This window comes from Crocuta crocuta, unplaced genomic scaffold (genome assembly GCF_008692635.1).
Source record: "Crocuta crocuta isolate KB4526 unplaced genomic scaffold, BGI_CrCroc_1.0 scaffold91-1, whole genome shotgun sequence".
NCBI classification, from domain to species: Eukaryota; Metazoa; Chordata; class Mammalia; order Carnivora; family Hyaenidae; genus Crocuta; species Crocuta crocuta.
The window spans coordinates 820,122-844,237 of record NW_027551575.1 but is presented as its reverse complement, the minus strand read 5'-3'; the positions used below and the strand labels follow the sequence as shown (position 1 = coordinate 844,237).

The following is a 24,116-nucleotide window of genomic DNA, read 5'->3' as shown; positions in this document are numbered from 1 at the left end:
ACACATAGGCACCTGAAGTGCACTGTTGACATCAAATAGCATACACATTCCAAGGCTCAACGCTGACCAGCGTCAGAATTACAAGTGTCAGTCATTGGCAGAAAACAAAGTGTTTGGAAGCTAGAAAGCATGGCTGTTTGCTCAGATTAATTCTGAGAAGGGGAGATGGAATCAATGAGCATGTGAATGGAAGCAAAATTCGGACAGAATTTCTAGGAATGCAGTCAGAGTGAGAGCAAACCTTTTAGAAACAAAAAGAATTTAAACACCAAGTTGAATAAATGAAACAGGAAAAGAAATGACATCGGCCTAACTGTGAAAGGAAGAGAACTAGTGAGTTCTTAGTGAAGCTCATGGAATTCCCAGTAAGAGGACAACAAAGCAAGAAAACATGAGTGTTCACACTGAGTGTTCAAAGCAGTTTTCTTTTCCTTAGGTCCACAAGTGTAAGGAGGTCCCCACAATCCATCCAAGGTCCCCACCTCAAAACAGGACCCTTCCAGACACTATAGCCTCTTCTGCTGCAACCCTTCCCACCTTCTGACTCACTCAGAAAAACCTGAGATTCTCCTCACCCAACCACCAGCCTGAGTCTTTTCAGCTCCTACGAGTTAAGAGCTCTAGGATCTGTCTGTCCACAGCCACGAACCTGGTACAAGCCCCACCCCCACCTCCCACACCACCACCACCACTACCACCAACGCAGCTCCTGCCTGGCCTGAGGGCAGGCAGGAAGGAGCATCTGTGCTGTCTGACTGAGCAGTGCGATCTAGAGATGGATCGCTGGGTCACAGTCTGGTTCCAGCACTTTCCAGACAACCAGTGCTTGCTCAGTGTTTCTGTGTCTCCATCTCTTCTTCTGTGAGAAGTTGGGGACAGTAGCATCTGGCCCACAGGGCTGTGTGAGGACTAAACGAGCTGTGTAAAAAGGCCATAGAACAATACGTGGTCCGTAGTAAAACATGTTACATAAACATTAGCTACCATTATTCCTTATTTCCTTATTCTCATGCTTCCTTTCTTGACTCATTTGAACCTATTTTCCTGGAACAAATCATGTTCAAATAAACTCTGATCCTTCAGCTTACTGCTAAAAACACTTGGAAAATTTCCCTATAGCTTTTAGGGAAATCCTAAATGCTTAAAGAGGCTACAGGGCTGGGCTTGGGTTGGGCCCTGTCTCCATCTCCAGCCCCATCTTGTACCCCATCCCCCTGATCTCAGAACTTCAGACTCTCTGACCTTCTTTCAGTTCTTCAAACCCTCGGAGCTTCCTCTCACCTCAGGGCTTTTACACAAGCTGCTTCCTCTGTCCGGAATGCCGACTCATCCTTCCCGTCTCCACAAGAGCCTCATCACTTCCTCAGGGAGACCTTGCCCAGCCTCCCTAACTAGGTCAGCCCTCACTACGGCACCATGTTTTTTTCCTCCATGGTGCTTCTCAGGGTCCTCCTCTGACACATTTTCATGTGGTAATTAGATTTGCATTTCTCTCATTCCTACCGTGGAAGCTCTATGAAGGCAGAAACCATGTCTGTTTTCCATTTATTCCAACCCTCAGAGACTAGTGTAGTTCCTGAATGTAACACAGTGGGTGCTCAATTAATATCTTTGAGATATGGAGGGGAGCCCATACATCCATACGTATGCCCAAACGTCCCTGACTGTTCCGGAGGCCACCCTGCTGTGAGGGTATGTGGTGGGCTTAAGGAAACCCCCACCACAAGCCTGTGAGCTCTTTCCTCCTCATGCTGCCTTTGATTCTTTAATGTGTTTCATTCTCAATTAAATTCAAGTGTTTATTCTTAGGAAAAAAGGTCCTCACATTGGCATTATAATGTGACCTTTGAATGCAATTTGTGGCATATTTTTTTCTCATGCAGACATTTTGTGGCTCCAAGGAAGGACAAGTCCTACACATGAGGTTGCAGGGGAATAAATTCCCCCCAGCTACATCCAAATGGGATTCTTGAGCCTCTGTCAGCTTGCTCCCTGGTATTTCCATCCAATACCAAAAAGTGATCCACATAAGGAGCTCCAGCACCAGCAAAAGGTAACGGAAAGGAGAGAGGAGAGAGAGAGGGCTTCCAGGTTCCCCAATGCCACCATCTAGGGAAAGCACCAGAGAATGAAGGTCAGGATAAACAAAAGGACACCTTTCTCTGAACTAAAAGCAGGAGAGATAGGCATTCCTTTTGCTGCATGTGGGTGAATAGAGATGAACTCCAGAAGAATCAGAGAAAAAGGAATGTCAAAGTTGAAAGTTATGTTTTACCCTCAATCCAACCTCATTCTTACTTGCAAGAACCTGATGAGGGGTGGAGAAGTGAAAAGGGTTTGCCTGAGGCTACAGAGAGGCCTGGGTTCTACAGGGGGGCTAGAGAAGGGAGCTGAAGTTTTTAGTGGCTTGACTTTGAGTTCCTGTCCATAGTTCAGGGACTTTATCCTGGTTAAATCCTGACGTAACCGTAGGAAGTTGTGTCATTACCTGCATTTTACAGATTAAAGCCCTGATGGTCAGAAAGACCTGGTACAAGGACGAAAGCTGTTCAGTGGAAACTTTCTGAGGCTAACACTGCAAAATATCCTTGGCCTTGACTCTGCACCTGAGCAGCCGTATCTATAGGGTGACACGTGCTCTGGTTCACCTGAGGCAGGCCTGGTTTATACCTGTTGTCCCAGGGTCAGTAGTAACGGTACCTTCTTTTGCTCTCAAAAGTGCCCCAGGTGGGATAATACATTTGTCATAGCATCACCCTGGTATCTACAAAATGGGGGTATTTACATGCCCTGCCCATGGAGTTTTTGCAAGGAATCAATGGGATTTTGCATAAAAAATGCATGGCATCTGGCACATAGTAAGCACTGAATAGATATTAGCGTTTATTGTCATTGTTGTCATCATCATCATTATTATTAGGAAGGTGTCTGAAGAGTGCATTCTGAAGAATGCAGCAAGGAGTGAAGCATGCTTTTCCACCTGACATGCCCAGCACGGTCTCCATGAACGGCACTCCATGGAGTGGGCAGTGCCCACTTCCAAGTGACCCGTTGGGAATGGCACCAGCCACTCTAGACCAGAGGCCATCCAAAGGCACCGAGCTTGTCTCTTCCACCTCTGCGTCAGTCACATTCACTGCCTGGGTCTCCTTGGGTCCTGACACTGAAACTGATTTTTTTTCTTTCACTCTCAAGTCTAGAGCTCAGATTTCTTAAAGAGGAAGAAAAGTCACACAGAGAATCCTACAGAGGATCCCCTCCCCCCAGCCCCGGCCTGTGCTTAATTAAGTGAGTGGCTTAAGGGACTTGCCTCCTCTTCAAGATTAAGAGGTAGGTGTGAATATTTTCCTCTGGCCCCCTTATATGTTCTTGATTACAGTAATAAAAATGCTAAGCTCTATTGCCTCTCATTGGAGTAAAGGCGGCTGAAAACTCCTCATTCCCTAAAGAACCTAATTGTTGATTCTAGTGCATCTAAACAGGTGTTCTTTAGATTGCTTTTTCTAATGCCTTTTCACTGGAAAGATCAATTTAAATGTTGCTTTGAGCTAATCAGTGATTGCTTCTGTATTCATCCAAATTTATATCTTGCTTCTGTGTGCTAGATGAGACATTACTTTCAAAGTCTACAAACTTAAATAAGGGAGGTGATTTCTAATTTAGCTCTTTGTCCTCTTCTGTCTTCCATATTTTATGCAAAATATGCATGTATTTCTTTTTATTATTTAAAATCCTAGTCCTGAGTCATCTTCAGATGTCCTATAGCGCCACGTGTGGTATGTCCCACAGAGGGGGTATTTGGTAAATATCTGTGGAAAAGATAAATTCACGCCCTCACTTGGATTGCAAGCACATTGGATTTGTGGTCCCTGGGTGTCTGAGTTCAGGAATTCTTTCAATATTGTCTGAACTTTCTTGTGTCTGCATCTGTATTTATTCTGCTCTCTCTGCCTAGAATTTCCCCAGTCCCATCTCTCGGAAAACTCACATTCACTCAAGGTTCTCATCAAATGCCAGCTGCTCCAGGAAACCAGGCCGCAATATCCACCCAGCTCTCCTGAAGTCAGTCTGCGGACAAAGGATCTGCAGAGGGTTGCATCTAGTGTCCAAACCTCACAGTATGCTGGGCCTCTCTGATTTATCTCATCCATGGGTATTTGCACCCAGCCTTTTTTCACCCATTGTTAGCATGTCAAACTGCTTCAGGCGACACAGAAGGTGTACTCTGCTGAACCACAGGGGTGGACTAAAAAACAGTCTTTGCTTAATGAATTGTAGGTGTATAGTTTTAAAGAAGATATTTTATTTAGTTTTTAATGTTTTATTTATTTTTGAGAGAGAGAGAGCAGGGGGCCGAGGGTAGAGAGAGAGGGAGACACAGAATCCGAAGCAGGCTGCATGCTCTGAGCTGTCAGAAAAGAGCCCGATGCGGGGCTTGAACCCACGAGACATGAGATCATGACTTGAGCCAAAGTTGGACACTTAACTGACTGAACCACCCAGGCGCCACAAGAATGACATTTTCAAAGTAGAGTGTACCTGGATAGAGAAATGATGGAGGTGGCTCTTCAATCAAGTCCTCAGAACATAGTCCTTTAGAACTTGCATGCCATCTATCAGCACTCTCTTTCACGTGCAAAGAACCTCTGGCTTGGAGAGTCCTGGGTCTCACTTAAGGTCACCTGGCAGGGAAAGACCAGAGTTCAGCCGGCAGATCTTCTGGAGTGCTCTTCCAGACATACCTTCAGGCATAACTTAACATGTATCAGTTTATCCTTGTGTATAAAGTACACTTCATGATTGGTGACTGGCTAACTATTCATAGTTCCCCACTCCCTCCCATTTAGTGCCTGTTTCTAAGCAGCAAAGTTGTGGTTCAGTGACTTCTGTCTGGATAATATGAAAACAGGGCATCGAGCCAATTCTGATGAGCTAACTATTTCCCTAAATTATCATGCCTAAGCAAAAGGCCCCAAACCTGCTGTTCAACACTTATCACTGGATCTGGGGGATGGGGTGTACACAGGCACATCATCAAATAGCTGGAATTCTACATTCACGATTGTCAAGCAGTGAAAATTGTCATCCTTAGAAATGACTGACAGTTCCCCTGCCTCATTTCTGCTACATTGAGTTAGGTAAAGGAAAAAAATCACCTTCACTCTTTTTACAGATTTCTTGCTGAAGACGCATGTGACAAGACTATAAAATTTCACCAGAAATTGATGGGAGAATGACACTTCAAAGTGCCTGAAAGACTTTGCAAAAGGTCCCAATTAGCAGAATGCAGCTAACACCTTTAAAAAAAAAAAAAGAAAATAGAATAAATGTTGCAGTGGGAATGAATCTTGCCCGGAGTGCTGGGTTGTTGGCTGATTGCCTGGCAAGAGTGGTGGCCAGGACTTGCCAGCTGGCTGATCCACACGCCTATAAAGGATGCGGTCAGCTTACACCTTGGCAAGCTATGATTTTGATGGAAATCTTAGAGGTCGGCAGGCGTTCTCCCTAGTAAAGTACGTTAGATCAGGTCATTGCTTTTATTTGAGTGAAGAAAATATCCTGATGGCCAGGATTAGGAGGACTAAGTCGGTACTCTGCTCCAAAGGAGAATTCATTACTGCATCAGAAGGGATATATGCCCTAAAGGAGACACAGGTTGTAATTGAAGGTGACACATTCATCTAATCCCCACATTAAACCTGTCATGCCACCGAAGCAAACCAACTGGCTCACCAACAACCACACATCTTCCCACAAGTTCCACTCAACAACCAGTTTTTCAAACTCTGAAGTCCAAAGCTACTGCTCTCCTACCCTCCTATGTTTACTTATATTCACCAATGAGTAGTTGTTTTGCTTGTTTTGTTTGTTTGTTTTTGATTTTTTTAATGTTTATTTATTTTTGAGACACAGCGAGAAACAGAGTACAAGCTGGGGAGGGGCAGACTGAGGGAGACACAGAATCTGAAGCAGGGTCCAGACTCTGAGCTGTCGGCACAGAGGCCGGAACTCAGGAGCCGTGAGATCATGATTTGAGCCTAAGTTGGATGCTTAACCAACTGAGCCACCCAGGTGCCCCTCTTAAGTGCTATTTTTTAAAAAAATTTTAATGTTTATTTATTTTTGAAAGAGAAAGAGAGAGAGACCCAGAGTGTGAGTGGGGGAGGGTCAGAGAGAGAGGGAGACACAGAATCCAAAGCAGGCTCCAGGCTCTAAGCTCTTAACTGACTGAGCCACCCAGGCGCCCCTTATGTGGCATTTTATTTTTATTTAAAAAAATTTTTAAATGTTTTATTTATTTCTGAGAGAGAGAGAGAGAGCAGGGGAGGGTCAGAGAGAGAGGGAGACACAGAATCTGAAACAAGCTCCAGGCTCTGAGCTAGCTGTCAGCACAGAGCCCAACGTGGGGCTCGAACTCATAACTGTGAGATCATGACCTGAGCCACACGCTTAACCGACTGAGCCACACAGGGGCCCCTTAAGTGCCATTTTAAAACAGAGTTGCTAAACCATGAGAGACTCTTAAATATAGAGAACAAACTAATGGTTGCTGGAGGGGAGGTGAAGGAGGATGCACTAAATGGGAGATGGGCTAAAATCGGTGCTAAATCATGACCTGAGCCGAAGTTGGACATTTAACCGACTGAGCTACTCAGGCACCCCTTCCCCTTTTTGTTTTGCATAGATCTGAAGCCAGGGATCAGAGGTAAACATTCTAGTAGCCCCACAATGGCTAGTTTAGTGCTTTTCACCTGGAGGCACTCTGTGAATGACAAAACGGCAAAAAGAGCTTCCATATCCAGAGTCCATACTGAAAATTTAAAAACCAGTTTTAAAAACTGACAAAAAATTGATATCTCTATCAGTCCCCCAAATGAATTTATTTTTTGAAATTTATTAAAAACTGATTTTAATATTTATTTTTTAAACACAGGAAAAAATACAGTGAACAAGTTTAAAAGCCAAATACAGAATGTTAAAAGCATTTGCAAGACTTTAGATGTCAATAACAAATGGTCAATATCCTTACTAAAGAAGAGTGGACAAAGAACATAATCTGGGAATTTACAAAATGTGAAATGACTATTTAACATATGAAAGCATTTTCAACCTGACCGGTAATGAATACAAATGGAACCAGATACCTCTTTTTATTTACCATATAAAGAAAAACCCGAATTGTCCTGGATATGAGTTATTTGACGCTTTCATACACTGCCCACGCCAATGCAAAATAAAACCAGCTTTCTGGAGGGCAAATTGTCAATTACTGTCAATACATATTCAATGTATATTTGAAGGTTTAACTGTATGACCTGCAGAAATTCATCCCAATTGAATGAGTAAATACCAGATAAATATTTAAAGATTTGTGGACAAGCAAACCAAAAAAGCCTAAATGTTGAACAGAAGATTAATCAAATAAGGAAAACTACATCCATTCCATCATGCAGCCATTAAATTGGTAAAATTGATATCTATTAATTGGAAGAGAAAGATGGTTACAACATATTAAGAGAAAAACTACAGGCAATAGAAAAGTATGATCAAGTTTTTGAAAAACACATTTATACATATGCACTGATATGCATATACATATGCATATTTACACACACACACATACACACACACACACACACAGATAACACATATAGGTTTACCTCTGCAAGGTAGCCATGATTTATGCCTTTCTCAGAGTTGTTTTCTTTTTTTTTCTTTTCTTTTTTTTTTTACAAATAGTTTATTGTCAAGTTGGTTTCCATATAACACCCAGTACTCATCCCCACAAGTGCCCTCCTCCATGCCCATCTCCCCCCTCCCCCCCACACCCATCAGTTCAGAGTTGTTTTCATATGAAAAAATTGAGCTTAGCTCTGTGATAATAAATATGAGGGTTTTGTTCAAACGTATAATGTTTTATTATTTATTTATATTTTTATTCTTTTTATTTTCAAACATACTTAAAAGTTTTAAAAACTGAAGATTGTGGGGAGGCTGGGTGGCTCAGTCAGTTGACCTTCCGACTCTTGATTTCAGCTTGGATCATGATCCCAGGGTCATGAGATTGAACTCTGCACTGGGTTCTATGCTGAGTGTGGAGCCTGCTTAAGATTCTCTTTTGCTCCCTTTCCCCTACTTGCTTGCTCTCTTTCTCTCAAATTAAAAATTTTAAATATATATGTAAAATAAAAACCAAAGATTTAATTGAGCTGACAAAGGTTTGGACATACAGAAGAGTATACCAGAGGATTTGAAGGAGAACTTCTACAGATGCTTGCATGATTAATGATAAATGTATTAATTGATTTTTTTGCCTTGCCAGAAATCAAACTGGATTAGGTTTTTAGACTTAATTAGATGAAATATGGATATGTACATACCCGTGTATTAATGGGGAGGTTGGATTAGATGAAATCTAGAAAGTCTTCCCTGCTTTAGATTTACTGCAGTATAAGGATATACAGGCAACTGCTGATTTACTCTAGATTGGATTTTGGAGGATCATCTTAAGTCTGAAGTTGATGGTACAATTTCACATATATGGAGGAGATGGAGGAAGGGAAATTGATAGGGAAGTGAAGGATAATTACAAAGCAGTTGAGAAAAAACTGTAAAAAGGTAGGGAAAAAAGAATCTTTGTTTTAATGCCGTAGAAAATTAGTCGGTGGAGAATAGTTGAAAATCACTAACGTTGAATAAAGTAAATCAAATTAGTGTTAGTATTTGTGAGTGTGTGATTATGAAAAGATGGACTAAATGATTAGCTAACTGTCTTTTCAAGACTATTGGTAATAGAATCAATTATGGTTCATTATTAGCTATATTAACAGAAAATTAGCCTTTGCTAGCTCCTAAAAATATGAGGTTCTTACAATAGACTGTGGTCCCTTATCAACATGTATAAAACTTGAACATTTAAATATAAAGCAGTTCCCTTTGCAGAACAAAACTAGATTAGATGATCAATTAATAGCTAAAATGTTATTGTATCTCTTTTTAATATTTCTTGTCAAAAACTTAAATATTCCTGATTCAACTTGTGTTTCTATTTGAGTAATATAATTTGGTCATAATTCATTTCATTTTGATTGTCTTTACATTTTGGGTACTTATTATCTTTTCTCTCATCCACTGGGAATGCCAAGTACCAATTTTTGCTGTTTAGCAAGTCAGTAAGGAACTTCTCACTGAGTGCCTTAATTATTGTTAATTGAATATTGTAAATGGTTTTTCAGGATCACCATCTTAATGACATTTTTCTCAGTTAGCAAAAGTTATAGCACCAAGAATCCCTTCTACCCCTTTCCGTACAATCATAAAATCAATAACCGGTTCCTATAAAAACTACTCTCCTCTTGTCGAATGCCAAGTCACGTATGTATTTCATATGGTGCTAAGAACATGGTGGCTGCTCAATGAATATGAAACAATAGCTGTCCTTTCATTTTATGTTTAATGTTTATTTATTCAACAGAAAGAGAGAGAGTGTGTGTGTGGGCAAGTGCATGAGTCAGGGAGAGGCAGAGAGAGAATCTCAAGCAGGCTCCGAGCTGTCAGCACAGAGCCTGACACTGGGCTCCATCCCACAAACCATGAGACCAATACTTGAGCTGAAATTAAGGGCTGGATGAATAGCTGATCTTTTAAATGGAATGATTCCCGGGTCCAGTATGCAGGGGAATCCAGTCTACATCCCTTTCACTTTCCCTCAGTTTCTGCAGTGCATCTCATCCAACATGGCAGGTCTGGTGCTCTAGAGTAGAGCTCGTCCATGCTCATGCACCAGGACCAAGCTTTCTAGTACTTTTTGCTGCTCTATAATCAAAAGAAAGAAAAAAAAATAGTAAATTAAGAGCCTCAGAAAATCTGAGAAGGTCAGAAATGCTACCGGCAAAAAAACTGGAGAGTGGAAAAATCACTGAGTCAGCCTTCCTATGTACTTCTTGCCTTACAATGAACAATAAAAAAGAAATGAGAAATTTATGATGTGCCTTTTGAACTTTCAAACTATGTCTCTAAGTTTGTAGGGGGTGGGGTGACAAGGCTTCAATGTACTAAAATTGTCTTGGAGGTTGGTTCTAGCTACATAAAATCTTCCCTTCTTAATGATTTGTTTTCTTGCTTGGTCAACGAAAGCTCAACTATCCTTAAGAAATCAGGACCAGAAGAAGCCTTGAGATGAGATATACTCTAGAGTCTCTTTTCCCATCATGGTGGCCTTTAAATTATCAAAAAGATAATGAGAGAGCAAGAGAGTATATGTCTCTTTAGGAGGGTTGGCTTCCACAGGACAGGCTTGGCTACTAACCTACTAGAACGTAAATCACATTTTCTGCCAGGACTTTTGCCTTGTATCTAGTCAATTGTTATTAAGTTTGGCAGGTTTCAGATTTAGAGACAAATTCAAGGTCCACCTTTTGTTATTTTCCAATGTTGAGTTATATATGCTATGTGGTAATAATTTTGCTCCTGCCTTATTATTTTTCTTTTCTTAGGAAAATAAGAACTTGCTTATATTTCTCAACTGTTTGATACTTATTATATATCAATTTGTAAATCACTTCAAATCTTTTATGACAGAAAATGAGTCAGAATGGATAAATGAATGAATAAAATAATAAAAATGTCCTCAAGCTCAAGTTTAAGAGCACATTTGCTAGTTCTGAAGAAAAGCTGATTATCATTATGTTGTAACAGAGACAGTAATAGAGCCTGCTTACACTCCAGATGTTTCTAGTGAGAAATGCCCTGAACACACCCTTATTTCCCACCACTCATTTGCTCCTAGGAATTGGACCAGAGGCAGACACTTGACGTGAAGGTAACCAGTGAATTGGCTGGAAATAGCCTCTAATGTAACCTGGAACCAATAGGTGAACAGGACCAGTCACATTCAGTCTCCTGAGGATTGAATGGGCAGCAAGAATGTGTTCATTAAATGAGTTAGGAGAGAGATCAAAGGGAAGGGCCCCAATTAGAGAGGGGCCCAAGAGCCATAATGCCATATGTACACTGGCTGAGGGAGCAGAGACTATAAGGAAGCCAAGAACGTGGTCAGGGGAGAGAAGGGGGTGAGTCGGGTGGGCCTACAGAAAGATAGATATGGGACAAGAGTGGGACCCGGGACTGCCATTCTTCCTAGAAGCTTCAGCATCTGCTTCCGGTCCACATGCGTTCTCCTGATAAACCTCCCATTTCTCCAAGGAAACCAATAGAACCTTTGTTGTTTGCAGTCAAGAGTCTCAGTATGTGTTAAAGCATTTTCTTTTCTTCCTGTTATTACTCACTTGTAAAGTTTTTACTTGATCACTTTGGGCTTTTCCATTTCCCCAGTAATATTAAAAATTACTGTCTCACAAAGATATTTGGGGGCAGAAGTTTAAAGGAAACCAACAAAAAGGGCTAATTATTCCCATTTCTTTGTCTCTAAATAAATACCATATTAAAAATTCCTTGATATTTACGAAAGGAGATTCGCTAACTTCCTCCAATGGCTTACTTACTTTTCTTACAGAGTGGAACTCATCTGCTGTGAAGCCCCATTGTCTGATGTTTGCATATACTGAGGTTTTCTCCTCTTTTTCCGAGTTGCTTTAGATCAAATACTGGTTTGTTGACTTGATTTCTGCCTAAGACATGCATTGCATCTGCCCTCAGGGCTTCCTTCTTTAGGGCTCAGTTCCCTGTTTATCTGGGGGCTATCGGAGGCGCATATCTGCCTGTTCCTACCCATGAGCTGAAACTTTTTGAACTTGAAGCATGACAACAAGCAACAGATATGCTGTATTGTAGAGAGATAGAGAACTTCTGGTCATTTCACATCCTGCAAGGGAACATTGGTGATTAGCTTGATGGAAGTGTAGATCCTTTGGGGTTCTACCACAGTCGACACCTCTTTTTTTTAACGTTCTATTTATTTCTGAGAGAGAGAGAGAGAGAGAGAGAAAGCGTGAGCAGGGGGCAGGGGAGGATCAAAGAAAGAGGGAGATACAGAATCTGAAGCAGGCTCCAGGTTCTGAGCTAGCAGTCAGCACAAGAGCCCAACGCGAGGCTCGAACCCATGAACTGTGTGATCATGACCTGAGCCAAAGTCGGACGCTTAACTGACTGAGCCACCCAGGCGCCCCCACAGTAAATACCTCTTAACTCACCACGTTCTCCTTGTCCTTCATTTATCAGTCACCTTAGGCTTTCAGAAGCAAGCAGACATTTCAACCCCTAATGCTTCTCATTTCCATTACTTCTGTGTTCTTTGGGCCCAGAATGCCTACCACATAGAGTCCAAAATTTTAAATAATTCATGAATATGTCAATGTTTAGTTTCTTTTGGGGGTCATCTTAATGACAATAGTGACTGTATAGCAAATCAAGTCCATTGTGCAAAATCCAGTTTGCTCATCAGCTGAAAACATCAGAAGGACTTTTCAGTCTGAATATGTGCTGAATGTTCCAAGAAGCAGACTTCCTCACAGTCCAATGTGTGTTAACTATGATTGAATCCCAGCGAATGGTGGTCGGATTTGCCACTTTCTCTTTCATGGCAGGGTCCTCTTGTTCTTAACCTTATGGACTATTCACACCTTCCGTATTGAGAAGCTTGTTTTGTAAACCTTTGGCCTGCTGTCTATGGGAGAACCCTAGCCACTTATGCACCACCGCCCCCCCTCACCCACCACCAAGACCTTCATGCCACCATGTGGTGCATAATGCTCTCATTCTGCTCAGCTGGGACATCCTCCTTTTCCTGTCTAGCTGTCGAGGCCCAGCCAAAGTCTTCCCTTCTTTCCAAATTCTACTCTGATTTTTCCAGTTCTTCTCATCTCTCACAGCCTTAGCCATCCGTACTAACATAAATCATTATTATAAACTACAATGGATTGTTGCCTGCTATTTGGCAGGTCAGATCCTCAACCAGGTCACAAACTCAGAAATGAAACTGAACTATGGCCTTTACTATGACTTTATGGTCCACACTACTTGCGTGAGCATTTTTGTTCTGATACAAAAAAGAAAAAAGTTGTGGTCGATTTACTGCAGCTGCATTTTCTTTGCATGAGGTAGAGCAGTAGGAAGCACAGTCTCTATAATCTCCTCTATGGGAAAAACTAGAGGGGGCATGCCTCGCTTTCCAGATTTGAATCATTCTGGAAAAGGGCCCTTTATTCCCCCAGGAGCTACCATTGCAGGAGGGCAGTCTAGAGAGAGAGGGCGGCTTTCCAGTTCTCCACAAACTTGGTTCCTTAAGTTGTCCTAAGAGAATGCTCAGATGCTCTGACGGGCCCCGTATTCAAGCAGAAGTATGAAAACTCACTCCAAAATGAAACCTAAATGATTTTTAAAATCACTCTTCTGAGAGTGGACAGGGGAGCACCCACCACAGGAGTAGTGACAACCAACCACTGTCACTCCCATGGTGTCATCACTGTTCTCTTCCTCCCTGACTCACAGGATGTATCAGTCGCAACCGAAAACTGGTCTCAAAATATTTGAGTTGAAATGTTACTAGGAGACTTTCTTCTCAGGGTGCCTGGGTGGCTCAGTCGGTTGAGTGTCTGACTTCGGCTCAGGTCATGATCTCGCGATTCGTGGGCTCGAGCCCCGTGTCAGGCTCTGTGCTGACAGCCAGTTCAGAGCCTGGAGGCTGCTTCGGATTCTATGTCTCCCTCTCTCTCTGACCCTCCTCTGCTCACTTGCACGCATTCTCTCTCTCTCTCTCAGAAATAAATTTTTAAAAAACATTAAAAAATTTTTTTTAAATACTTTCTTCTTCTCAATTTTTATGTATTTTGCATGACAAACATGCAAATTAATTTTTACTGTGCAGTCCAACGCTTTTTGACAATTAAGGTTATTGCGGCATTTGCTCACAGCCAGTGGGTTTAAGCTTGTAAGGCAAGCCCTACAAAGCCTGGCTAATTTCCCCTAAGCCCCAGGACTCGAAATTAGGTTGCTGCCACTAGGGTTTTCACATGACTCAACCCTTCTCCAAGCTCTCTCTGCTGAGGCAAAGCATTTAGCACACAATCCGGTCAATGCCTTCAAATGAGATCATAATTGGGAAACAGGCATTGTAAGTGTCCCCTTCTCTCTTGAAGCTTAAGTCTGACAGCAGCGACCAGAGAGAGAATAGCCCAGAGAGTTGCTGTCACCGAGCCAGCCCACAGGACTCTAAGACAGAAGAACTTCCAAGGCCTTGGCTGCTCACTCTGTGGTAAAGGGAGGCAGTCCCTCTCTTTATAACGTGTAGCAGCCCTGGGGGAGCAAAAGGCCTGGACAAGTCACCTAACCAGCTGCAGGATAAGCAGAAGCAGAGTGGCGGAGGGAGGAAGGGGAGAGGTCAGGCAAGTAGCCACATCCAAGTGGGGAGCACAGCAAATACTGAAGTCCCAGAGAAGGTTCATGCTGAGGGCGGGCATCCGGGCAGACAGGCTCCGGAAATACAAGGTCTGGAGTGGGTTTGCCATTGCAGTTCTGCTCTGGGGAATCTCTTTTGAAGGCTTGTAACACCACTGGCTCTGAGGCACATCTGCCATTGTTACGAGGCCACAATTCAGAACCGACCACCTCACACCAAACACCTGGAAGAGAAAAATGGGATACATTTAAGAAATGGTGGGGTGCCTGGGTGGCTCAGTCGGTTAAGCGTCCAACTTAGTGCCTGGCTCAGGTCATGATCTTGCAGTTCCGGAGTTCGAGCTTGCCATGGACTCTGTGCTGACAGCTCAGAGCCTGGAGCTTGCTTCTGATTCTGTATCTCTCTCTCTCTCTGCCCCTCCCCTGCTCATGCTCTATCTCTGTCTCTCAAAAATAAATGATAAACATTTAAAAACTTAAAAAAAAAAAAAAGAAATGGAGTTGGAAATCTTCAAGTCATGTTCCATGCAGTGGAGTAACGGAGTCGGCTCTCCAGAGCCAATGCCTCTGTTCCCAACTCCACATTCAGTGATGTCAGGTTGATGCCTTGAAACTGGCCATTGTTGGAATATTCACACCATAAAAACTGGCAAACAGTAGGGATACCTAGATGGCCCAGTCGGTTAAGCGTCTGACTTGGGCTGATCTGGCAGTTGGAGATTGAACCCCACATCACTGTCAGCACAGAGCCTGCTTCAGATTCTCTGTCTCCCTCTCTCTCTACCCCTCTCCTGCTTGTGTGCGCTCTCTCAAAAACAAACAAACATTAAAAAAGAAGAGAAAAGGAAATTGGCAAACAATAAAACTCAGTGTGGTGGGTGTTTTCCTCTGCCCAAAGTCACCATTGCATATACACCACATGAGCCATGTGGACCTTGGGTGATACTTATTTCACAGAGGGGTTAGTGCAAATAAGACAGTTAACTTGGAAGTCCTCTGTAAACTGTAAAGTTTCTACAAGTGTTAGTTTTTATTATTTGAAGTAAAATGTTAAATATGAAGTTTTAAAATTTATTAAAATTGAAGCATGTAATTCTTACCTTTGATTGCAAACTTCAAATATGATGTAGGACAAGATTTCAAAAAGCAAAACAATTAGGAACAGCCTGTTTGTGTCAGTTAAAGCTATTATGTCCAAGTCACAAAACTCCGAACTCCAATTGGGTACAACAGTGAAGTGAGTTCACTGTCACCTAAACTAAAAAGGCCAAAGAGAGTGCCAGCTTAATTCAGCTAGCTGAATCCAGGGGCCGAGCTCAACCCCGCAGTTCAGATGGTGCCATCGGACAGCAGGAGGACCATATGTTCCTGTTTGTCCAGAATGGTCCTATTTACGCATCCTACCTGGTTTCGCGTTTGCCTTGACCGGTTTCATTCTCAAAATTGCCCTCGTTTAGAAGATAAATGATATGTTTACATAACCATGGTTTGCTCTCTCTGCTCAGTTTTTTTGTGTTGCAGGATTCACCCTCAGGTATCACATGACACATTTCCCCACCCAGTGCCTGGAGCTCCAGCCTCTTCCATGCAGGGAGCACAAGATCTGTAAAAGCTGCAGACTCCATAACCTCGCAACACCCAATCGAGTGGGACAGAAAATCTCTTCCAGTAGCCTATGCAAGTGCTGGGGTCCACTGCCTCTCCCTGGTCTGATTTAGGTCACATGGCCGTTGCTGAAACATCCATTTGGGAACACGGATTCACCGATGGACTTAGTCAACCGTGCTCACACCTAGAGTAGGCCCGAGAGAATTCCAGACAAATCACCCAAGTGAAAATGAGGTGACTTCTCCCAAGGAACAGCAAGTAACTGTCGGCAGCAGAAAAGGTGAGTGGGTACTGGCGAGGGAACAAAACCGATCTGTGGCCTTGCAGGACAGTAAAAGTGCTGGAATAGGAATGAGCCGACCCAGTTTTTAGCTTTTCCACAAACTAGGGTTGGGATGGCAGGCGACCCTTTGCATGCCCTCGGCCTCAGTTTCTTGTTAGGTAAAGTGGAAGGGTAGGACTAGAGAATTTCGAAGGTTCCATTGCACTCAACGTGTTTAATTTATGGCTGTGTCCTCTCATTAGTCTTCAGGGTTATCAATTCCAGGTTTATTTTCATAGCGGAATTTTCTCACTGGGCCTAAATAGAACTCATCTTGGCTTTATTCCTGATGCTAGCAAACTTCCAGCTCTGGTAGAGATCTGAAATGTTCCATTGCTCCTATTAAGTAAATCATATTTTTTAACTAGCTAACTTTCCCCACAGTTTACAACTTGTGTCAGACCCCGGGAAGATTTGCTTTTAGTTTTTTCCCTATGAACCAAACAAGTCATAAAAACAGATTTATATCATGGTTTCCTTACAGCTGCATTTTATCCTAGGTTTCTTAAATCAAGAAATTGACTAACATAATGGCTGAATGAATAAAACACGGCAGCAATGAGTGAATGCCTTTAGCAAACTGAGAGGGAGTCTTATTATTTAAATGTTCCTGGTTATATTAAGTGGAGCAAAAGGCTTGGAATGGAAAGTGAGAGAAATAGGCAGCCAAGTCAAAAACGCCACCAAGCTGTAAATAAAATATGAAACTGGCTTGGAAAGGGAGCTTTACTTCGAAGTCAAATACTGATATATAGTCCCTAATTGTGGGACGTTTGTGAAAGGTGACATGACACCTGTCAATTATCAACAGCAGCCAGGAAATGTAGATTACATGAATAATTCACCAATCCAGTGCCCTTTGTTGCTAAACCGGCTAAGCCCAGTCCATAAAATAACTGCTGATAGGAAAGAAGACAAAATATGTTTAAATTGCAAGAGCTGTGTGTTACACGCGGAAATGTTTTCAAGGCAGTTTCATTATACAACTATGTTCCAGTCAGCACCAGTGGCTAAATAATTAACATGTGAGCCTTTATCAGGTGTAACAAGGGAGGGGGCTCGGGCTCTGGAAACTCTATAGGTCCCCTTGGGAAGGCCGCAGAAGAGTCTTAAGTAACAGAAACATATCATCACGTATCATCATTTCTCAACCTCCCAAGTAGCACGCAACCCTTTAAATAAGTGAAGTCTGAACTTTTGTTTGGGAATCGTGGAATCATAGAATAATCCATTTGGAAGGTCACTTAGGAATAGCCTACTCTATTGGTTTTTAGAAGCAATGGAACCCTTTTTCTCAAAGAAAGTCTTATGTACATGTACATAATATAAGACAGATAAAAGTGAGATTATTTTAGTTCACTGGGGGGGAGCGGGGAGGGTGGTGAGCAGGTAGATCCCTGGGACTTACCTACTCAGCAGCCCCCTGTCCTGCACCTCACTCTCCACCCCTTCCCAAGCACCTATAGGAATCCAACCGTTCCGTTTCACAGATGAGGGAAATGAGGCTCCTGAGAGGCAAAGGCGGCTCCTTGAAGTCCCAGAGCAAGTCGGTGGCAGAGCTGGGACCGGAAGCCAGACTGCCGCCACCCATGCACCACATATACACATGTACAACTGTCAGGACAGCTTGTCTACACAGCTATGTGAGCTGCCAGGATTTGGAGAAATACCAGTTCTGCAACTCCCAGGACCTCACAAGGGAGCTTGAGGAATGGAAACAAGTGAATCTTTCATCTGTGGGCCCTAGCAGTGTGATATCTATCCTCCCCCTACCGCCCCCACTTTCATGTTGGCCACAGGGCCAGGGTCAGAGGTCATGGGCCAGGTGGAAGGTGGGGCCTTGCAATGCCCAGGGGACTGGGCAGGAAGCCATAGGTCACCGAAGCCAGCCATCCAATCCACCTGCTTCTCTGGGCGGTAAAAACAAGCCTCACTGGAGAGCTACAGGGGGCGCCCATTCCAGGAGCAAATCCAGCCACAGCAGGGGGAGATTTTCTCACCTCCACAAGATGGTTCATTCCTGTAAACTCTGTTCCTACCTAACGAAGATCCCAGCAGACAGAGAGGAGCAAGAAAGGGGTTCCATTTCATAGAGTGTATGTAGAAAAGGAACCCTCCTTCTCATTTTGGGCTTATGTGCTACCAAGGTTTGGCTTCACCTTTGAAAGTTTGCAAGGAGGTTTCATTTCTGTGTAAACCCACTAGGTACAAGTTCTTTGGCACAGGTTTTCTCTAACGTTGTTATTTTTCTCTAATTGTTCCAAATGATTATATGGCTACTGGGCTTATTAGAAGGCTACTGGGAAAGAAAACCAAATTTCTGATGCAAATTAAAGGCAAGTATAATTTCAAGGTTTGCTGGAATTCTCTCTTTGCAATCAGTCCTCACTTTTAGAATGAACACATGATAGTTATACCTGGAAATAAAAATATGCTGCTACTTTTATTGTGAAGAGCTGAGGTTGAAAACTTCATGTTTTCACTTTGATCATTTCAACTAGCATGAAGCAGGAGAAGTTGGGCATCTTGATGTTATGGCTGCTTTGAGACTGATTCTCTCAGTGCGTATGTTACTTCATCCCTTTGACTGTGCGAGGCCACGGGAGTTTCTTTCAACAAATGGAGTTCATTAACAAATGAGTCAATGGTTATCTAAACCAATTAATGTTCATTTCAATAATGTTTCAGTGGCTCTCCAAAAGAATCTGGAGAGCTCTTCTCTAGTAAGAGGCTGGTGGATCTAGAGCAGCTGAGGGTGAATCCTGGGAAATGGACAAACCTTCCCGAACCTCAGTTTCCTTATTTGTAACCTGGGTGCTATGATGGTGGTAACAATGCCTGTCTTACGGGGTGATTGTAAGTATTATGGTTACCTCATCTCCTGGCAAAATCTTTGCCCAGGTGGTTTGTAGTCTGGGTTCCCAGAAAGCTGGAGCTGAGACAAAGTCTCACATGCAAGTTCTTTATGGTCATGGGATCCCAGGGACCTGGATGAGAGATGGAGGAACTGTGGAGGGAGGAATCAGGGCCCGTGGCCCGTATGAACATGTGTGTTAAGTTGGCTACCGCTTATGGACTTCATATTTAGCAAATAAAAATACCAAACACCCATTTAACTTTGAATTCTAGAGAAACAACAAAGAACCCTTTGTAATAAGTATGTGCCATGCAATATATGGGACGTAACTTATCATAAACAAATGAAATTATTTGTCATTTATCTGAAATGCAGTGAACAGAACACCCTATTCTTTAGATGGCAACCACTGTTACTAGTGACAGGCTGCTTGTTCCTGTAGGATGGTTGGAGAAGCTCTATGCAGTCTGTCTTGGGATTGAGCCATTTGTCCCCATTCTCTATTTGGCAAAGTCAATGTTCCCCATGGACTGTAACTTCTCAAAGGCCTTCTGTGTTGTTCACGTGGGGTGAGCGGATGCCCATTCCATTCTGTACGGTCAGGTAAGAAGCCTTCCGTGAGGTGCTGTGAAGCTGGTTCCGTGTGAGGCTGATCTAGTAACAGCGGCCTGATACCACACAGTGGAGGATGTGGGCATCCATACAGGTGGTGACGTGCAGTGACTGACAGCACAGATCTTGGGGCCAAGAATGCCTGCGCTCAAATCTCAGCTCTGCCAGTTACTAAGGCAGGTCATTTAAAGGCTCTGTGCCTCAGTCTCCTTATGTTTAAAATGGGGATAATACTAATACGATATAGGATTATTATGAAGATTGAAAACCAAACAAGACTCTCAGAATGGTCCCTGGGACATTGTAAGTGTTTGCTATTATTATCCAATAATAGTAGCTTTCCACACTGTAGCTTGGCAGCTGGTGTATCTTGAACACTTTGCAACTAACTGTCAAATTTGATTTGACAAAATTTGCCAAACTTGATTGATGTCTAAAATACAAATTTTTTTATAAATGAGGCTAAATGTTATCACTTTGGTTACCCGCCCTCCCCACCCCCCATGCTAGGAAGAATTATTTTCTGTCCTGACTACAGTCTTTTATATAATCAGAAAGCAAAGGTTTTTCACCCTCCATTGAGCATGTGGTCTCCCCCTGGAACCAACTAGATGCCCTGATCCTCCCAGCGCGCACTCTCTGGGTCCTCCTCCATCTAGCGCCACAGGACCCGCTCAGCCTGACACTGTTGGCTAACACTGAGGGAATGGTATGCACCCACAGTGGTGGCAAAATTAAATCTTAAGGATTGATCAGAAGATAAAATCATGTTCTATCACCATATACTGAGATTAATGGCAAGTTTCTACAATTCTGTGAAACTTGCTTCTTTGGCCCAGTGTTTACTTCTCAGTTCCTCAAGTGGCCTGCCAAAAATTCTAAAATTTGAAACTGGGCCTTAAACACAAAATTGCTGAAACATCTTATCTTAAAGAGCCATTCAGGCTCTGCTTGCTGCACAAAGTTGTGTTCCCGCTCCATGCCACATTAGGAACTGACCCTCTGTGCTCTTGGGGGACCCGCTGACAGCCTCACTGGTAGCCCTGATTGTAGGGTGTCAGTCACACTGGTTTGTTTGGGGGTCTGCTTCCCCGAGGCTGGTGCGCTCCTTAGGATGGGAGCCACATACGTTCACCTTTGTATCTCTAACCCCCAGCCCACATCTAGCACAGGCTGAGGGGCAGGGTTGGTTTATCCATTAAGCATGGTAGGCTCAGGGTCCGTAGAATTTTTTAGGGGACCATGAAAATGTTTAATTTTTCTTAAAATCAGAAAAAAAAGACAGGACTGTTAGAATAGAACTTGTTTTATTTACTTACTTACTTATTTTTAGAAGGTTTTATTTTTAAGTAATCTCCACACCCACTGTGAGGCTCCAATTCACAACCCTGAGATTAAGAGTCTGGCACTCCACCGACTGAGCCAGCCAGGTGCCCCTAGAATAGAACTTGTTTTAATTTTTTTCTACCCATCAGAAAAATGAAGGATATTTAGGGCCACAAAATCTATTAAACTATTTTCATGTTTGTTTGTTTGTTTTTTAACAGGGGAAGGTCCTAAAAAGGCAGAAGTGCCTAGGGCCCACAAAAGTCATAGTGTGGTCCTGGCGTTGAAAGAATAAGTAAACAAATGAGTAAATATTATAATGACTGTTAAAAAATGCTTTACAAATGACAAAGTGCCAGGAAAACGCAGCTTATTATTAAAAGCTGACAATTTTATTGCTGTTGTAAAGTTCTCTTGCCCGTTAGGACATTATACTCTAAGGAGTTTCAATTATTTCTCCAAATTGAAAGGTTTTCTTAGTCAGATTCATACTCTTTCTTGCTGTGAAAGAAAAGCTTTAAGTGGCGTTATGTGAGAAATATTTTCATGTGGACGGGGGAGGGGAAGTGAAGGCACAGAATATAAAGGCTCTGCTAATCAGAAGAGCTATTCCCATACACCACACCTCAAAGGAACCCCCTGTTTGAAAAGATGAGTTTCCACAGAAGGTACACCAAGGTGACTGTTGTTTTTACCAAAAAAAAAAAAAAAGGGGGGCGGGGAGATCCCTGGGCCTTAACCTTCATCTAAGTATTATCAATATCCCACAACCTTGGCTCACCTCTGAGAAAAGTGAAGTCATGTACTTCAGATGTGACCTGGTGGTACATTCTATTCTTTGAGTCGGTTGATGACAAATGAATCCTACAGTTTCTCTCTTGGAAAATATAAACAGACGGGACACTGGTGTCCAGGATATCTTCAAAGGGACACTAAGAATGTTCTGACCTGAATATGACTTAAGGAGATGATACTCAATATGAACTTCCTCATATTACCAAGCAGCTACATCCTTATTCTGCAATCTTGAAGGGTCTAATTCATATCAGAAACAAACTTCACTTTCTGAAATTATTCTCAGTAGAATCGCTTTATTTATTTTTATTATTATTTTTTCTTTAGAGAGAGAGCTTATGAGCTGGCGAGAGCAAGAGAATCTTAAGCAGCCTCCATATGGAGCCTGATGCAGGGCTCAGTCCCACGATCCTGGGATCAGGACCTGAGTGGAAATCAAAGGTTAGATGCTCAACCGACTGAGCCAACCAGGCGTCCCAGTAGAGTTTCCTTAAAATGTGAGTTCTCATAGTGCATTTAAATTTGAGAGTACAAAATGACCATAGGTGGTTACCTTAGGAGAGTTCTTCCCTTTTTCCTTTTTCTTCTGAGTATTCTATGATGTGGCTAGATTAGACTCAAAAGGATAAAACAAATAAGAGTTACAATTTATGGAGTCCCAAACCCTGCTCTAAGTTCTTTATACACATTTTCTCACTTAAGGAGAGAAATGAAGAATGATGTGATTTGCAAAGGGTGTTTTTATCAAACTATTGAGGAAGAGGACATGTTCCACTGATTAAAATGACAGAAAATCAAAGTAGACGATAAGAGAAAACCTGCAGTATTATTCCCTTTTTTCAGTTTTTCAGTTGTATGTTTACTGGTCGGGCTTCTCCAAAGCTTGGTTTTCATTTGGTGCTGAAGGCAGAGAAAAGCCTTTATGAAAGCAGAGTCTGAGCAGAATGTCATGATCAGGCGTCCCAGGAGATGGGCAGCCAAAGAACAGAGGGCAAGAGGAATGAACATTTCTGGCAGATGGGTAACCCACCTCTTCAGAGTCTCCAGCTATTCTAGACAGCCATCTGAGGCATTTCACATCCATGAATAAGCATCAGGATGAACAACTTTGGGGAAGGCTCCTGTGTTCTGGACACTATCCCAGGCATTTTTATGTTTATTAACTAATCTTCCCAGTATACCAATAGGGTAGGTCGTAATATTAGCACTCTCATGTTAGAAGGACGGTGAGGCAGAGAGAAGCTCAGTGTCTTGGCCAAGATCACTGAACTAGTAAGGCATATCGGTCTGGAAACCAAACCCTGGAGTTATGCAACTTAATGTGGGGTTTGTAACAATTCTAAGAAGTAAGGACTTTCATTATCCCATTTGACTTGCAGACAACAGGAGATTTAGAGATGCTAGATGGCTTCCTGGAGTTTGCCCAAGCAGCCGGGCCCCTGGGCCCCCACACTGAATCGTTTTACCACACGGAATCTCCATGTTCAGGAGGGCACCCCCAGCCTGTTTGTTGAGAATGGATATAACAGCAACAGAGAGGCTGGTGACAGAGAATAGAGGTGAGGTGACACGTGAGGTTGGGGTGGGAACACAGAAGAGCCTCTGGGGAGCGTGGAAGAAAGAGAAAGGGGACAGCCTCCGTGCTTTACGGAGCAATAGGAGCTAACACAGCTTTACAGGGCACAAGAAGAGGAAGCAACTCAGAAAATAGACAAGGCAGAAAGTTTTAACAGAACCATGGGGACAGAGGAAAGGGGACAATAAAAGTGGACAGAAAGAGAAGAAGGTGAACAAATTGTGAAAAAAGCTGTGGTATAAATGCCCACGAAAGTCCGAGACCACCAGCTCCTGGAAGACCAGCGTTGGGTGTGCAAGGTGACAGGTCGCCTCTCGCCCAAAGCCTCCCAGGGCTCCGTGCAGATGGCCACTGGCAGACCCCTCTCTGTGGGGATGACACACACGTGAGGATTGTAAGACGAGGCCCTTGGGGCTCTGTTCACAATAAAAACATTGTACAGGCTTTCTACACATGACTCAGTGTGTATTGTGTGTCTGACTGAAAGAAAGATCGGCTTTACCTGCAAGTGCAAACGTGTAGGCTGAGTTGAAACGAGTGCACAATTACATAAGAAACAAAAATACCTGGGGAGCAAGCAGTCTACCGCCTTCCAGGGGACATGCAGAATCCCTAGGGGAAGGGTGCCAGGCGACTCCTTTGCCAACTGCGAGAATAGCTGTGGT

The 24,116-nt window shown here is 42.9% G+C and overlaps 1 long non-coding RNA gene across 2 annotated transcripts in view; it reads left to right on the top strand.

Annotated features, from left to right (window-relative positions):
• Positions 1-23,901, top strand: part of LOC144221069 (uncharacterized) — a 121,590-nt gene extending 97,689 nt beyond the window's left edge. For both annotated transcript variants that reach the window (XR_013331952.1, XR_013331953.1), the window contains 5 exons: positions 1,884-2,053; positions 3,196-3,330; positions 15,877-16,243; positions 22,203-22,372; positions 23,255-23,901. This is a non-coding gene — a long non-coding RNA (uncharacterized LOC144221069). The remainder of the gene's footprint in view (positions 1-1,883; positions 2,054-3,195; positions 3,331-15,876; positions 16,244-22,202; positions 22,373-23,254) is intronic.
• The last annotated feature ends 215 nt before the right edge of the window (positions 23,902-24,116 follow it).